Source organism: Felis catus, chromosome C1 (assembly GCF_018350175.1).
Source record: "Felis catus isolate Fca126 chromosome C1, F.catus_Fca126_mat1.0, whole genome shotgun sequence".
NCBI lineage: Eukaryota > Metazoa > Chordata > Mammalia > Carnivora > Felidae > Felis > Felis catus.
The window spans coordinates 6,597,925-6,615,059 of NC_058375.1; the positions used below are offsets into that span (position 1 = coordinate 6,597,925).

Consider the following 17,135-nt stretch of genomic DNA (forward strand, 5'->3'; position numbering starts at 1 on the left):
GTCGGGCCCCGCCCCCGAGACGGGATTGGAGGAAGACAGGTCAGCTGCTTTGGTGCGGCTCCCAAAGAGCGCGGAGGCCTCGTGCGGCGCTCGCGGCGCGGGTTCCTATGGCAACCCGGACGCTGTCACGCGCCCTGGGGGCGGGCGATTCCCGGGAACCCCCAAAGCGAGAGTCAGAGCCCAGAGTGCAATTTGAGAGACTTTTTTCACCTAAGGTAGTAAACATCGGATGTGCCTCTGGCCCGAATAATGTAGAAATTCAAACTGCCCTAGACTGGATCCCGTGCAGGGCTGGAGGCCCTACGAGGCTTAAATTTATCACTGAAGCCGCGTCGGGTGAGAAGCAGAATCTGACCCAGGAGACTTAGCGCCAAGAGTGGCCTCACCTTTTTAGCCTCGGTTTCTCCTCAACGAGATCTTTCCCATAAGCATATAACATATGTCATTTCTTCCTAAGAAAACCTTTTGATGACTCTACTTCTCCCTGTAGCTCCCAGCTCACCTGTCTCCTTTTTTCCCGAATATCGAAGCTCCTGAAAAGAATGTCGATATTCGCGTCTCTAGCTCTCTTCCCACTGTACCCTCTCCGGGCACGCTGTTTCTTCTTATCTGCTCTGTCAGCAACATTTGCAACAGTTATCACGCTCCCCTGCATCAGACACTTTATTCACTTAGCTGGTGGGACCGTACTCTCGGTTTTTTTGCGGCATCCCTGGCTCCTAGTTCCCCACCTCATTTGCTGGTTCCTCCTCTTTGCCCGGACCTCTAAATGTAACAGTGCCCCCCTGGGACTGGCTCCTTGGTCTTCTCTCTCTTTTCACTTAATATCTTAAGTGATTTCATTTAGTTTCATGACTTTAAAGACCGTCCCTTTTGGCTGATGAGAGCCTGGTCCTCTCCCCTGAACCTCCATACTTGGATACACAACGACCTAGTTAGCATCAAAACTTGAATGCCTACTAGGCAAGCTCAAACTCATATTTAGAGCGAAATTCCTGAGCTTTCCCACCCAAAGCTGCTCTACCTGTGTTCTTTGTAACACAGCTTCTCAGGCTCCAAACCTTGAGTACTCCTTCACCCCACATTCAACCTGTCCTATTGGTAAATCCTATTGGCTTTTTCTTCAAAAAGACTGACACCATCTTGGACCAAGCCCCCATCATCTCTCACACGGGTTATTGTAATGGCCTCCTCACTGACCTCCTAGATTCAGCCTTCCGCCCTCTCCTCCTCAGCCTGGGTTCCCATGGCAGCCTGAGGAATTCTGTTAAAAGTCACATCATGGGGCTCCTCTGTGAAGACCTTCCAAAGACTCCCTTCTCGCTGAGGGAAAGGCAAAGTTTAACCATGGCCAGAAATGTCCTGTACCACCGGGTTCCTGGAACCTGGCTGAGCCCCTCTCCTGATTGTGACTCCATTGCTCTCTTTACGACAGCCACATGGGTCATTTTCCAGGCTTGTTTGTTTCTGGGACACTGAACTTGCTTTTACCTCTGCAAGGAACTTGTCCTCAGATATCCCCAGGGCTCCCTCTTTCACCTCCTTCAAGGCTTGGCTCAAACATTCCTTATTCAGAAAGCCCTTCTCTAACCTCCTGATTTTATTTTTTTTTTTAATTTTTTTTCAACGTTTATTTATTTTTGGGACAGAGAGAGACAGAGCATGAACGGGGGAGGGGCAGAGAGAGAGGGAGACACAGAATCGGAAACAGGCTCCAGGCTCTGAGCCATCAGCCCAGAGCCCAACGCGGGGCTCGAACTCACGGAGCGCGAGATCGTGACCTGGCTGAAGTCGGACGCTTAACCGACTGCGCCACCCAGGCGCCCCTAACCTCCTGATTTTAAACGACTGGTCTGACTCCCCAGTCCCTCATTCTCACTGGGCTCCGTTGCGTTTATTGCCTTCCAATATACCGTATAATTTAGTTATCTCATTTGATGTCCTGCTCCATGGGAAGGCAGCGATCTTGTCCCTCTTGTCATTGCTGGGTTCTCACTTCCTAGACAGAAGCTGGCATGGGAGAGGTGCTCGGTAAGCGTCTATTGAGTGAATAGATACATTTCAAAATTGGACAGTTAGGGACTGAGGAAAAGAGGAATGTAGTGGAGGAAACTGACAAACCCTACCTGAGCCAGGTGATTAAGATTCAAAAAAAAAATTTTTTTTTAATCAGAATGTCATGTAGTGGTTAAGAGCCAGAGCTATAGGGGGTTGGGGTTGTGACCTTTAGGAAAATTAACCTTTCTGAGCCTCAATATCCTCCTTTTTAATGTTGGCAAAACAATACTTCGGTTTCACCCAACGATGTGGAACCCCTCCTATATGAGCGGCGAGCACTGTGCTCGTGGCTGAAACATGTTGGGGAACCTGATTGCACAGGTGTCCTTGCTCCCCTGGAGTCCGGATCCCGAGGAAGGTGTACAGACAATAGCCATACAATCACCCAAATAATGATCATTCACAAAGTGTGACAAGTGTGAAGGTGGAAAGCCATCTAGTGCTGAAGCAGGGGAGGGGTGGGGAAGAGCACCCCCGAGGGAATGACTTCTTAATTGTATTAGTCAGCTCAGGCTGCTATAACAAAATACCACGGGCTAGAGGGCTTAACCAACTATATCCTGAGTCCTGGGAGATAGAAGTCCAAGATCGGCGAGGTGTTGGCAAGTCAGATTGGATTAGGGCCCACCCTAATGGCCTCATTTAAACACAGTCGCCTCACTAAAGGTCCGGTCTCCAAATATAGTCACATTCTGAAGTGCTGGGGAGGGGGGGTGGGGAGAGGTAGTTAGGGGTTTTGCACATGAATGGGGGGGGGGAGGGGAAGCACAATTCATCTCAGGGCATTGATTAAGACCCAAAGGATGCACAGGAAGGAGAGAGGGGACAACGGGAAACTTCCAGGCAGAGGAAAGAATCTGTGTAGAAACTCTATGGCTGGAAGGAGTGTGACGAGTTGGAAGAAATGGCGGGCCCCGTGTGGCTTGAGCTCAGAGTGAGGGGTCTTGGTAGGAGACACACTGGGCGTTGGGCGAGCAGAATGTGCAGGGCGCTGAAGGCCACGAGGTGCGTTACTGGTGACGTGATGAGTTGTATTAGGAAAGGATCACTCTGACCACCAGCGTGTTGGAGGAAGGCGACTCCCAGCTCCAGAGCTTTGTGACTTCCGGTGAGCATCTCTGACTTCCGGTGAGCATCCGGCACTTACGGCTCAGTAAAGAGTTAAGGAAAAGTATTTTGGGGGGTGCCTCGGCGGCTCAGTCGGTGGCTCTTGATTTCAGCTCAGTCGTGGGCTTGAGGTTTGTGAGTTTGAGCCCCATACTGGGCTCTGCATTGACAGCACAGAGCCTGCTTGGGATCCTCTCTCCCTCTCTCTCTATTCCTCCCCCTCTCTTGCTCTCTCCCTCAAAATACATTTTTTTTTAATTTATTTTGAAAGAGAGAGCATGAATAGGGTGAGGGAGGGGCAGAGGGAGAGGGAGAGAGAGGATCTGAAGTGGGCTCCATGCTGACAGCGGAGAGCCCAAGGTGAGGCTCAAACTCACAAACCGTAAGATCATCACCTGAGCTGAAAACAAGAGTCAGGTGCTTAATGGAGCCACTCAGGTGTCCCTAACGTTTATGTATTTTTAAGTAATCTCTACACTCAACATGGGGCTCAAACCCATGACCCCAGGATCAAGAGTCACATGCCCTACTGAGTGCCCCTCAGATTGAAAGTTTCAGATGAGGGGCGCCTGGGTGGCTCAGTCGGTTAAGCATCCGACTTCAACTCAGATCATGATCTCACGGTTCATGGGTTCAAGCCCTGTATCAGGTTCTGTGTGTGTGTGTGTGTGTGTGTGTGTGGCCCTCCCCCGTTTGTGCTCTATCTTTCCAAAATAAATAAACATCAAAAAAATAAAAGTTTCAGATGAAATTAACACAAAGGAGAAAAAGTATAGATGAAGCAGTGGAACGCTTACCCAGTCCGCCTGTCTACTGGAAGCCAAAATACGGTGGAAACGATTTGGTGAGAAGAAGCACACATCTTTTATTTCTTTTCTCCAAGTTCAGCCAAAACCTTCCCTTAGGTGTACCTCTGGGGAACCAGTACACAGCAGGTACTCCTAAAAGATTTGGGGTGAGGGGCGCCTGGGTGGCTCAGTCGGTTAAGCAGCTGACTTCGGCTCAGGTCATGATCTCGCGGTCCGTGAGTTCGAGCCCCGCGTCGGGCTCTGTGCCGACAGCTCAGAGCCTGGAGCCTGTTTCAGATTCTGTGTCTCCCTCTCTCTGACCCTCCCCCATTCATGCTCTGTCTCTGTCTCAAAAATGAATAAACGTTAAAAAAAATTAAAAAGAAAAAAAGATTTGGAGTGAAGGGGATGGTCAGGCCCTCGGTAAGAGTGGCATTAGAGGGGTGGCAAGAGGGTTTCTCACTTTATTTCTAGAATTCGGTGTCAGGAAGCAGAAGCTGGTGTGACCACCCACCCACCTTCAACCTGAGTGGTGACTCCACCCTTTGAGGATTTAATGCAGCAAAGACCCCCCCCCCCCCCGCCTCTTTGCACTGGAAGGAACCAAGGCAAGCATTTCATCCCAATGGCTAAAGAGCAATGACTACCCTCTTCGACACCCTGGACAGAGGGCCATCTGCCAGTGATGGGGAATGTACAAGGCAGCCGGCCCATCCTAATTTTTAACAGAATTAATTGTTAGGATCCGCTGTATACTATGAAGCCACATCTGTCTCTCGTAAGTCCTGGCCTGGCCTTCAGGAGCCACAAGGACCCCCATTCTTCCTCCTTGCGGCACCAAGGGTTCGACGATACCTGTGTGGCACCCTTCGGAGGCACCAAGACTTCTGCTCCCAAACTGATCACACCCCTCCAAAAGTGTTTCCCAACGGTGCTCTTATGAATATTCCTGTCCATAAACCTTTGCATACCTGTCTTTGGATACATTTCTGTCAACCAAGCTGTTGGGCCAAATGGTACATTCTGTAGCTTTTGCTGTATATTTCCAGATCAGTTTCCAGCAAGGGTGCTTTTGTCTACACGCCCACAAGTGGTTTACGAGAGAGAACCTCTTTCCCCACACCCTAGCCACCAAATTGGGGAATTTTAATTCTTTTAATCACTGCCAATCTGATAAAAAGAAAATGATTATCTCATGGTTGCTTCAATTTGCATCTCTTTGATTATGGGTGAGGTTGGACATGTTTTCCAACCACATCCTATACTTCTGCAATCTAGTTTTGGAGCTAAATGCAGGCCCTTACAAGTATTCCAGTTAAATTTTATCTTGTTGGATTCCACCAATCATTCTTTCCTGGTGAGATCATTTGGATCCTGATTCTGTAATTCCAACATGTTGGCCTTCCCTCCCCGTCTTGTGCTATTTGCACAGTTGATAAGCAGTTATCTTTGGCTTCATCCAAGTTGTTGATAGAATGTTGAGGGGTTTAGGGCCAAGGACAGAACTGTTTGGCAAGCCGCTAGAGAGAGCCCTGGGAGGACACCGTCCCATCTGCTGTTAAGATGCCACCTCCCATGCCCAGGAGCCACCGGCAGTGGATGGACCCCTCACCTGGGACACAAGGCCAGGAACAGATTCCAAGCCTGGACGCTGATCAGCTGTGTGGCCTTAAGCAAGTGGTGTCACCTTAGGGGCACCCAGGGGGCTCACTTGGTTAAGCGTCTGACTCTTGATTTCGGCTCGGGTCATGATCTCATGGTTTGTAGGATCGAGCCCCACATCGGGCTCTGCGCTGACAGTGCAAAGCCTGCTTGGGATCCTCTCTCCCTCTCTCTCTCTGCCCCTCCACTGCTTGTGCACGCGCCTCCTCTCATGAACTAAATAAACTTTAAAAAATAAATTTTAAAGAGTGGTGTCATCAATGTGCCACATGATTATCTAATGGCCCTTCAAGCTCTAGCAGCCTTTTTGTCACTATTTTGTCCACAAGAGGGTTTTTTTTTTTTTTAATTTTTTTTTTTAATTTTTTTTTTCAACGTTTATTTATTTTTGGGACAGAGAGAGACACAGCATGAATGGGGGAGGGTCAGAGAGAGGGAGACACAGAATCGGAAACAGGCTCCAGGCTCTGAGCCATCAGCCCAGAGCCTGACGCGGGGCTCGAACTCACGGACCGCGAGATCGTGACCTGGCTGAAATCGGACGCTTAACCGACTGCGCCACCCAGGCGCCCCAAGAGGGTTTTTTTTTAATGATTATTTTTGAGAGAGAGAGAGAGAGTGAGCAGGGCAGAGAGGGGGGACAGAGGATCTGAAGCAGGCTCCGTGCTGACAGCAGAGAGCCCGATGCGGGGCTTGAATTCACGAACGTGAGATCGTGACCTGAGCCAAAGTCGGACGCTTAACTGACTGAGCCACCCAGGTGCTCCTCCGTAAGTTTCTCGAGACACTGTGAAACGATTGTCAGAAGTCATTGCACTGTGGCAAAGTGCTCACCCAATTCACCAACCTAGTGAGAAACATTCCCTCAGTAGTCAATATTGACCCTTATGATCACCCTTTCTAAATGCTGGGCAAACCTTCCTTTGATTATCTGCTCTAAAATTTTGTATTTTGCCCATCATCAAAACTAAGCTCACAGGCCTTCAGTTTACCCAGTTTTTCCCCCCTCCCTCCATGATTTCTCAAAGTACCCTGAGACAGCAGGGGCGCCTGGGTGGCCTAGTTGGTTGAGTGTCCCACTCTTGATCTCGGCTCAGGTCATGATCTCACAGTTCATGAGTTCGAACCCCGAGTCGGGCTCTGTGCTGACCGCGTGGAGCCTGCTTGGGATCCTCCCTCCCCTCCCTCTCTCTCTGCCCCTCCCCTCCTCGTGCTCTCTTTCGAAATAAGTAAATAAACTTTTTTTAAAAAGTACCCTGGGGGGGCGCCTGGGTGGCGCAGTCGGTTAAGCGTCCGACTTCAGCCAGGTCACGATCTCGCGGTCTGTGAGTTCGAGCCCCGCGTCGGGCTCTGGGCTGATGGCTCGGAGCCTGGAGCCTGTTTCCGATTCTGTGTCTCCCTCTCTCTGCCCCTCCCCCATTCATGCTCTGTCTCTCTCTGTCCCCAAAAATAAATAAACGTTGGAAAAAAAAATTAAAAAAAAAAAAAGTACCCTGGGAAAGCAGAGGCGCTCGCTGCCCCAGCTTGTCAGATCTGTCACCCTGGTCCAGTTTTCTTTCATATCGCGAAGGAGCGAGTCCCTGGGACTGCCTCCTCCCCTCCCAGCTCGGACAGAGGGCCCAGGGTATTGGGAGCAGAGTTAATAAACAGCTGGGACAGCATTCAGAGGAAACGGTTCGTTTGAGGAGGGCCTTCGTGAGACTGAAAAATGCCAACCACTCTCATCATTAGGGGAAGAAACAGCTCCGTGGGCCTGTGCGAGGGACCTCCGGCTATCCAGCTCGGGCCGAATGCAGAAAATAAGCGTCAGCAGAACTGTCTACAAACGAAATGATGACACCCCTTTGTTTGAGTTACTTCAAAATCAAAAATCGGACAAGACTGTTCCGAGAAGGAAACGCTAAACATTAACCCCGTGTAACCGACGTAAGGGACAAAGTGAATCAGTCATAATTCTGGTCACTTGGCTTGTGATTGCCACTGGACCTGGGATGCGGTTAATTGACTTACCCCTCGTAAATGTACCCCTAAATTACCTACAACTATGGCCATCCGGTGTTTTCTGTGCTGGCTCATTCAGGCTAGTAATAAACAGTGAACAATGATAACAAGGGCAGAGAGGATATTTAACCTCTTCTGGGAACCAGGCGCTGTTGTAAGTGCTTTGCATGAACTAACCCTTCCATCCCCACAGCTCCCCTGGAAGGAGGTGCTGTTTTCACTCCGTTTTTCACGGATGATGAGATGGAGGCGTAGAAGCGAGTTGAAGTGACCTGCCCAAGGTCACCCACCTTGTCAGGGGCAGAGCCAAGGCCGGGAACTCAGGCAGCCTGGCTCCTCCCCCATCCGCCTCCGCTGCCTCTGCAAGTAAATGAGGAAAAGGAAGGAACCGCCGTCGGGAATCATTTCTCCCCCAGATCATGAACTAAAACTGCTTCGCAAACGGTGGTCTCAACGACCATGGGGGTCGCAACACCCCCCCCCCACCCCCGCTTTCAACGGCGGGAAAAGGAAGGCGCAAGGCGGAAAGGCGGTCGGGGGCATGGTCAAGGGCACGGTGAGCCTGTAGCCTGGGCGCACAGACTGTCGGCACAGTGAGTGCCTGCGACCCCGAAGTGGCACGTGCGTGCGGACACCGGACCGAGACTGTAGCCACGCCCACTTCATGAAGCCGGACCTGCGCCGCCCCCATCCGGTCCTCCAGTAACGGGATTACGAGACCCAGTGCGGTAACCGCTGGCGCACGCGTGCTGCCGCAGCCCCGGCCAACCCCCCCCCCCCGTCCTCCCCCCCCAGCTCCCAGTATTGTCTTCCGGTTGCTAGACGACGCCGCTTTCCAGTACATTATTCGGAATATAAAAACTAAAATGTAAGTAAAGCATTTTAATACAGATCATTTCAACCGCAACGAGGCAATTGGCCCCTGATTAAATTGGCGAGGAAAGGTAATGAACTCATTCCGATCGACATATTTAGGGACCCTCTTGCCAAATCCAATTGGCAGCTTCATAATTATGGAAACATCCATGTTATTTCCACTCAACCGGGGCTAGGCCTGCCGGTATCTGATTCAATGTTTACTTCGTGAATGAGGTCAGTCCCCGGCACAGCTGGGGTTTTAGCCAAGGAACCAGAGCTGCTCGTCAGCAGACAGCGTTCCCACTAGAATCTGACCATCGTTGTCTGGGCTTCCAGGATAACCTGGGTGAGCCGCGCTCTCTGGCATTTCTGGGGCCTGGCTCTTCTCCCTGCTCCGCTAGTGGTTCCCGGGGAATCAGTCAGAGCCCGGGCTGCGGCCTGGGCATGATGAGATCACGTCCAAGTTTCCCACAGCCCAGCAATTCGCTCTGACTTGCCCCCCGCGTATTGCAACATCTCGACCCTTCCGAGCTTCAGACCTGCCAGGAAACGGGGTAGGGTTTTGTTTGTTTGTTTGTTTGGGGGTTTTGTTTGTTGTTTTCTGTTTTCTATTTTTTGGGTTTTTTTTTTTAAGTATTCCAGGATGGCTCCATTGGTGGGGTGCGAGAGTGACTCAGAGTGCCTTGCGAGCCACCTCCAAAGGTAACTATGTCCCACAGGCCGGCGTGTCCTCTGCGCCAACTCCCCACCCTGGTAAAAACAAAAACAAAAGCTCATGAGGGCTCCAAACACCCACTTGAAGAACACGCGCTTATGGAGTGGTGTTCTCCAAGGGCACGCAAGCTGCCGGGAAGGCCGCCGAGGGCAGAAAGGAAAGCGAGTTCTGCGCTGTTGCGTGGGGCAGAGAAGGAGCATGTGCTCGACGTCTCGAGAGACTCCTTCTCAGCCTGGCAGCGATTTCTTGATCTTAGAGCGTAAGGTCCTAGGAAGCTTAGAGATGGTGATTTGGTTTGGATCCCCACATAATCGTGGGCATCATATACCAAACAGTTTTGCCTAGCAAGATTGGGGGCCGGGGTGGGGGGGAGCGCACCGGGAGATGGTTTGAGAACTGGATAGATACAAAGGCAGATTCAATAAAGACGCTTCCTCTTTCTCGACGTTGACAAAGCAGGGGATGTGTCACACGGCACCTTCGCATCTCCTAACGGCGGGTCCCACGGCTGCTGACGCAGACGGAAGAGAAACTCGGAGGAGATACCGTCCCAGATGTAAAGGGGTGAACTCTCTCTTCCTCTGACCTCGACAGAAGTCCGAGGAGGAAGACTCAACTCTCTCTTATCTAAAGGGTGAGTCCAGCTGCCACGAGAGATTTCGAAACCTCTCTCCCCACGCAGGGGTGGACATCCCCACGGGGTCCAGAGAGCCCGCCCGAGTGCAGTTCAGGTCGCTTCTCTTACACGCTCCCCTCAAGCGCACAACCTGTCCCAGACCCGAGATGCTCCCGTCACCTACCCAATACCCTCCCCCCCCCCACCTTCTGGGGCTTGCCTTCAACTTGTTTCATCCCTCGCTGTCACAGTTGTCACCTTACCACCTGCACGACTTTCCCCTTGAATCTCCTTCTGGCCGGTTTGGAAGATGGGGCCCTAAACGAAGTTCACGCCTTCCCTCTCTCCGGCCGTGGTCTGTGCTCCTCGGCTGCAGCCACGCTGGCTGAACGCACCAGGCGCACATCCGCCTCAGGGCCTTGGCGCGTGCTGTTCCCCCCACCACGAGCGCTCTGTGTCACCCACATGGCTCCCTCACTCCCTTCCTCGGGGTCTTTACCCACACGCCCACTCATCAGTGAGCTGTCCCCCACCACTCTCTTCGGAGCTCCCGCCCACGAGTGGTTTTCCACGAGCTTATCTCCCCCTGGTCTCCTTCCTTATCTGCCTCGCCCACTGGAATGCCAGCTTCACGCGGGCAGGGACTTCTGACTCTCTCTGTCCTCTGTCACAGCCCAGTGCCCACAGCGGCGCTCAGCGTATCCACGCCGCGAGAGTTACTGGGCGTTCGCGGCTCGCCTGCGATTGAGGAATTCTACGTTCCTCAAGCTGAAGGCCGCTTCGTGCCTCCTGGGCCCTCGGAGAGATCGGAGGAGTTGGGCCAAGGCCTCCCTCCCTCCCTCCTCCTCCTCACCGCCCTTTCGAGGCTGTATATTCTGCTTCCCCGACAGACGCAGGAAAGTGGGGTCGTTCTAGAGGGAGACGGAGCCTTCCCCGATTTAGGAACACAGGTGTCGGCCCCGCCGGGGCCAAAGGCTCCCGTCTCTAGGAGCTCCTAGGAGGAAATTCATCTGAAATGTGCTCACCCTCCCTGGTGGGGAACGGGGCTGTGGGCGAGGCAGCCCATGCGGGCAGGCGGCCCTTACACAGGCTTTCCAGAAAGAGCTGGAAAGCAGATACCCGAGCCACAGGAAAAAGAATGACCTCTTGCAGCCAAGAGCCTGACTGGAAAGTCCGCGTAAAGGACACCTGGAGGAAGTGGGGGGCTCCATCACCTCCTCCGCCTGCCCGTAACCCTTTCTTCCTTACTCGGCCGCCCCGCACATCCGCCTTCCCGGAGGCTCACCCCATCTTTGCCGTTCGAAAGCTCACTGGGTTCTCCCAACACATCAGAGCTTTTTTTTTTTTTCCTTTTCCCTTTTTCTTTTCTTTTCTTTTCTTTTCTTTTTTTTTTTTTTTCATCTTGTTTGAAAAGCCTTTTGTGAGGTTGGGAGTGACCCAAAAGTCGCCTCTCTATTCCTGTCTGAGGAGAGAGTATTTCCAGATCGGAGGCGCGGTCTGCAGGGCCCGGGCCAGGCGTCCATGAATACCGGATTATGCCTCCTACCCCAGTCTCCTAAGCGTGTGCCAGCCACAGTTCCAGAATGAACCATAAGCGGAGGAAAAAAAAAAAAATTGTGAATCAAGAGGTTTATTATTTTCTCCCAGTAAGGATTTTGAAACCCAGATTTCCACATTTTTAAGGGTTTGATGTCATAAAATTCCCATGTATGATTACATTTTAAAAAACAGAGTCAGTGTGTGTGTGTGTGTGTGTGTGTGTGTGTGTGTGTTGGAACGTAAGAGGTTTAGCATACAACTCAGAAAATGAATTCCTAAACCCAGAGTTTGAAAGACACAGACACAACGGGCCATCGAGCTGGGCCTCTGCTACAACGAATCCATGGGATGTTAAGTCTGTTGTCCTGGAACCATCTGGAAATTAAATGTTAGTCTTCTGAAAAGAACCGGGACCTCCAAATGTTGTTGTTACTCTGAGTGCAGTGTAAGCAGGTTTCTATTTAAAACTTTCACACCTGCTACTTGAGTATTTCTTGTTCTCCGAAGGGTACCCTCTATACCTCCTGGATTCTTTTCCACCTGCCCTTTTCCATGTTAATTTGGCTTAATCCCACCTGCTGGCACGAAGGGAAAGATATTTATAAACATCATCCATAGGGGCGCCTGGGTGGCTCAGTTAAGCCTCCGACTTTGGCTCAGGTCATGATCTCACGGTCCGTGAGTTCAAGCCCCGTGTTGGGCTCTGTGCTGACGGCTCAGATCCTGGAGCCTGCTTTGGATTCTGCCTCCCCCTCTCTCTGCCCCTCCCCTGCTGGCACTCTGTCTCTCAAAAGTAAGTCGATATTTTAAAATTCTATATATAAAAAAAGTCTTCTGTAAACAGAGCTGGGGAGTTGTGTGGTTTTTCACCTTTGCTGCTGCAACCAGACTTAGGTGGAGACCAGACGGTCCTCCAGCAGTGAGGGGTGGAGAGGGCCTGGGAGATGGGGAGGAAAGAGTGTGTCCCTGCCTTTGTGTTAAAGAGAAGGCAAGACATTGCCCAACACAGTTACACCTTAGCAGACTACTCTAGCAAGGCCCTTGGATGCCCCCTTGGGTCCCAGGGTGCCTAATCTAAATAAACTCCAGATCTGTCAACACTGGCTTGGGGCCGGGAAATCAGACCAGCCCTCAGTCTTTCTTACTGTCTAGATTGTCTAGATCCAAAGTCCTCCTAGTCCTAATTATGGACTGAGAAGCAGTGAAGCCCAGACACTCCAGGGACTGTGGATTTTGTTCCTCTGTTGATTTCCCTAATTGTGTAAAACTTCTCACTTCGGGTCTTCGGAGGGCCCTCCTCCCTGTTTCCTCCTCCTCCTCCTCTCCTCTCCTCTTGGGCACCGCCAGTGTTGAGGGCAGGAGCAGCCCGGGGTGACATCGGCGGGGACAGAAGCGTGCTGGGGCAGACCCGCCGTGCCCATGAACAAGACAGCACTGTGTACAGAGGCTTTTCAAGGCGGTTTCGCAGATACGGGGATGTTGGACAGCGAGGAACAGAGAAATTCCAGAGATTTTTCACGTGCAAGCGGATATTTCCTTTGAGAGTTTCTAGACTAAATAATACTCCTTGTGTCTAAGGGACGGTGGATACTGCTGACCTGGCAATGTTCTCTGTGCGCGGGGAGAGGCAGAGGAAAGTGAAGTTGCCTGAGTAAATGTCTTTACTTAGACGAATATTGGGGCTGTTCTCCCTCTGCCTGACGCGACATCCACTTCAAATATGGAGGAGGAACCTGTTGGCAGATCTCGGGAATAAAACGGGCCGGACTTCTAAGAATAAATATACCCGGGGCTCCCTATTCACCATTTTCACATGCCCCGGCCTCTGACAACCACCGATCCTTTTACTACCTCCGTAATTTTGCCTTTTCCAGAATGTTCTCTAAGTGAGATCACATCGTGTGTTGCCTTTTGAGGTCGGCTTATTTCACTTAGTGTTATGCATCTGAGTCTCCCCCATGTCCTTGCAGGGCTTGATAGCTCATCAGCTTTGAGTACTAAATAACATCCCATCACCTGGATGTAGCCATGTTCATATGTATTTAATGCCAGGCTGTCTAATGGGGGCGATATTATTTATTAATAACTGGCATTATAATCAAATCTACGATATGACGAAAGCAAGACTTAGCTTAAATAGAACCACCTCTGTATCAGCCCTATTAATAGGAAGGCTGTTATTATTATTATCTTTCTGGTTGAAGTAAGTACACCGAGACCCGGAGAGAAGCTGTCTTACACGTGGCAGATAGGTCAGTGAAGGGAGAGACCTATAAAGGGACCGAAGAGTCTAGAATCCCAGCCATTTGCTCCATGACAGATCAGAGCATATTGTACTGGGTTGTGTTTATAATGTTTTAAGTTTATATGCCGGGGGGGGGGGGGGGACACCTGTTCCCAGCTCCTCAGGCTGACATGCAGAGGGGATTTGTAGGGGTGCGCTCCTTGCTTCTCTCCCCCCCCCACCCCATACACCCCTCCTCCCCCCTGTTCCTCTCCCAAGGGAGGCGGAGCTACGTTCCCACTTGGGCGGATGGGGAGGAACGGCACATGGGAGTATCCCCCTCGCTCCTCCCCGGGATCTCCTGGCTGCCGAGAAAGTGCCAGGCAGTGGCACCACGGGACAGGAGGCATCGGCCCGTCTGCGTCAGGAGTGCGACGTTAGCAAGGCCACTTGCCCACAGACCTCACGACACCGGCATCCACATCTCCATTTTCTCCGACGCCTGCACCTCATTGCTGATCCTGATTTCAGTGGGGAGGATGCCCCCCCCCCAAAAAAAAAACGTAATAATGTCATCACGGATGGATTTTAAAAGGCTCTCATCACATTATCATCCGGATTCTTTCCGGCAGCAAATTGTCTCTACCATCATGGAGTCGGTAACTTTGAGGCTATTGTAGGCCTGAAAGACAATATTAAGTAAACCAAAGTAGTAACTTAAACGTTGAAAGCACCAGCCGGAGCGTGTAGCCAGCCGGCTTCCAGGGAATCACATGATCCCCCAGAGAAATCGGACCGAAAAAACGAATTTTAGACCAGAAATTCAACTACTTGCAGCCTGTCCCACAATTCTATCTAGAAAGGTCTGCTCAGAGGGGCGCCCGGGTGGCTCATTCGGTTAAGCATCAGACTTTGGCTGAGGTCGTCTCACGGCTGGTGAGTTGGAGCCCCGCCTCGGGCTCTGTACTGATGGCTCAGAGCCTGGAGCCTGCTTCGGATTCTGTGTCTCCCTCTCTCGCTGACCCTCCCCTGCTTGCATTCTGTCTCTCTCAAAAGTAAATAAACATTAAAAATTTTAAAACAATTTTAAAAAATTTAGAAAGGTCTACACAGATACATAGAACCAATTTCAGACTAAAACAAGTATTAAGAAAATATTTCTATAATAAAGTAAAAATAAAATAATAAAAACAAAGAGAAAGGCTATCTCCCATTTTTTGTCAGCTGTTCCAAAGAACCTCGCTCTTCTCTCTTAATGGCTTGATACCCATTTTCACACTTCGAAGTCGGTTCCCGCTACATCCAGGTCACTGTGCAACATCCAAATTTTCCGGAGCCAAGGTCGAAACACCACAACTTACTACTACGGATGGCGAGAGTCAAAAGTGTAACGTCCACGTGTCCGACTCCACCGGGACCGTACAGGAATCAGGACAGAATCTCATTTGCCCACGTCCAATGCCTTATCTACGTGGCATCATTCGTGAGAACCCATTAATATCTGATAATGAGGAGGAGTGGGGGGGGAGGATGCGGAAGGTTCCCCTGAGCACAGTCACCACCTCAGGTGGGGTGAGCTGCTCAGGGAGACAGATGCAGACTGTCACCCTGACTGACGCGTTGGCTTTCCCAGCCCCCTCCACCACCCCCACCCCCCAGCCTTGCCCACCTCCACTGATTCTGCCTTGACCCAGTCCTACCGATGCACGCATCGGGGGGTGTCTTCTGGAGGCCGTCCGGAAAGGCTTTGCTTTTCTTCTGAAAAAGACTGGCAATGCCCCTTGCCTTTTTCCTTCCTCCACCTGATTCTGTGAGGTGAACAACCACCTCTGTAAAGCCTCTAGTACCCTAGCGCACAAAGGCTCCCTCGCTGCCAGCCTTCTCTCCCCCAGGGGTCACAGTGGCAATCGAAGAACACTGGAAACCCCTGGAACATAATCAAGCCAAAGAAGACAGACTATATTATTACAACGAACTGCTGGCCCACTACCCTCAGCTACTCCAAAGGGAACAGGATGTTAAGAAATGATTCTGTCTCTGGAGCGCCTGGGCGGCTCAGTCGGTTAAGCGTCCAATTCTTGATTTCGGCTCAGGTCGTGGTCTCCCAATTCGTGAGTTCGAGCGCCATATTGGGCTCTGCGCTGGCCGCATGGAGCCTGCTTGGGATTCTCTCTCTGTCTCTCTCTCTCTCTCTCAAAATAAATAAAATTTTAAAAAACATTTTAGGGGCGCCTGGGTGGCTCAGCCGGTCAAGCATCCAACTCTTGATCTCAACTCAGGTCATGATCTCAGGGTTCATGAGTTCAAGCCCCACCCTCATCAGGCTCCATGCTGACAGTGCAGAGCCTGCTTGGGATTCTCCTCCCCCCTACTCCCTGCACCTCCCCGCTGGTGCTCTCTCTGTGTCTCTCAAAATAAATAGATGAACTTTAAATATAGATATAGATATAGATATATACTTAAATAGATATATACTTAGATATATATATATTTATATTTATATTTATATTATAATATAAATATATTATTTATATTTAAGTATATATATCTATATCTATATCTATATCTATATAATCATTGTTTCAATTGTGGGGAAGGTCCTAACACAGAGAACTGACAGGTGCCAATACCCCCACGTTCCAAAGTCAGGCCTCTCAGCGGGGCCTGCAAAGACCTGAGAACCTCTGACCACCCACAGGTGGGAGGGTGGCGAGAAATCAGAGAGACGATGTCTTCGGAGGAGTCGTTGGGTGCTTGGCACCTTCCCTCCCCTCCCCCGAGCCCCACGAGCGAGGGGGGGGCGGGGAACCTGGTGAGAAGGGCCTCGAGGGGTTGACACGCATGCCCAGCAGCTCAGGGGACCGGACAGTGATGTCTGCTGCACGCCCGAGAAATCTTGATAAGAAGGCTCAGATCGGAACAAGGAGAGGTGGCTGCTCGATCGGGTGCAGAGCCCCTGGCCCCGGTTTTCCCACAGACCGGACGCCGCCCGCGAGACAGGGCTGGCCCCAAAGGCTTCCAGGAGAAGAGGCTAAGGCACTAGCGAGGATGTCCTTGTCCCCTCGGGAGCCACAGCTGAGCAATCCCCCAGCCTACGGGGACTCACCAAGGAACCCAAAAGCCCCTTCCGCTTTAAACACTTGCCGTGGCCAAAGGAAGCAGCGGCCGATTACAGGGGTGCCCCCCCCCCACCCCACTTGGCCTTGGAGGGGCTGAAGCGGCCCAGCGAGTGGCAGGGAAGGGGGTGGACAGAAAATGTGGGGAGGGAGCCTGGGTGGCTCAGTCGGTTAAGTGTCGGACCTCGGCTCGGGTCGTGATCTCACGGCTCATGAGCTCCGGCCCTGCGTCCAGCTCTGTGCTGAGAGCAGAGATCAGCTTTGGATCCCCTGTGCCCCTCTCTCTGCCCCTCTCCTGCGGGCTCTCTCTCTCTCTCTCTCAAAATAAATAAATAAACTCTTAAAAATTTTTTTAAGACTGTGAGGAAATCAAGTGTGAGGCTTAATTGTGTATGTACACTTGACGTGCCACAAGGTGTCTAAATATTTGGTCAAACGTTATTTCTGGGTG

At 51.3% G+C, this 17,135-nt stretch overlaps 1 long non-coding RNA gene across 1 annotated transcript; it reads left to right on the forward strand.

Moving 5' to 3' along the window:
* Nucleotides 1-8,388: 8,388 nt before the first annotated feature.
* Nucleotides 8,389-11,184, forward strand: LOC105260799. The gene is made up of 3 exons (XR_002160422.3): nucleotides 8,389-8,484; nucleotides 9,649-9,823; nucleotides 10,479-11,184. It is a non-coding gene; the product is annotated as an uncharacterized LOC105260799 (long non-coding RNA).
* Nucleotides 11,185-17,135: the final 5,951 nt, after the last annotated feature.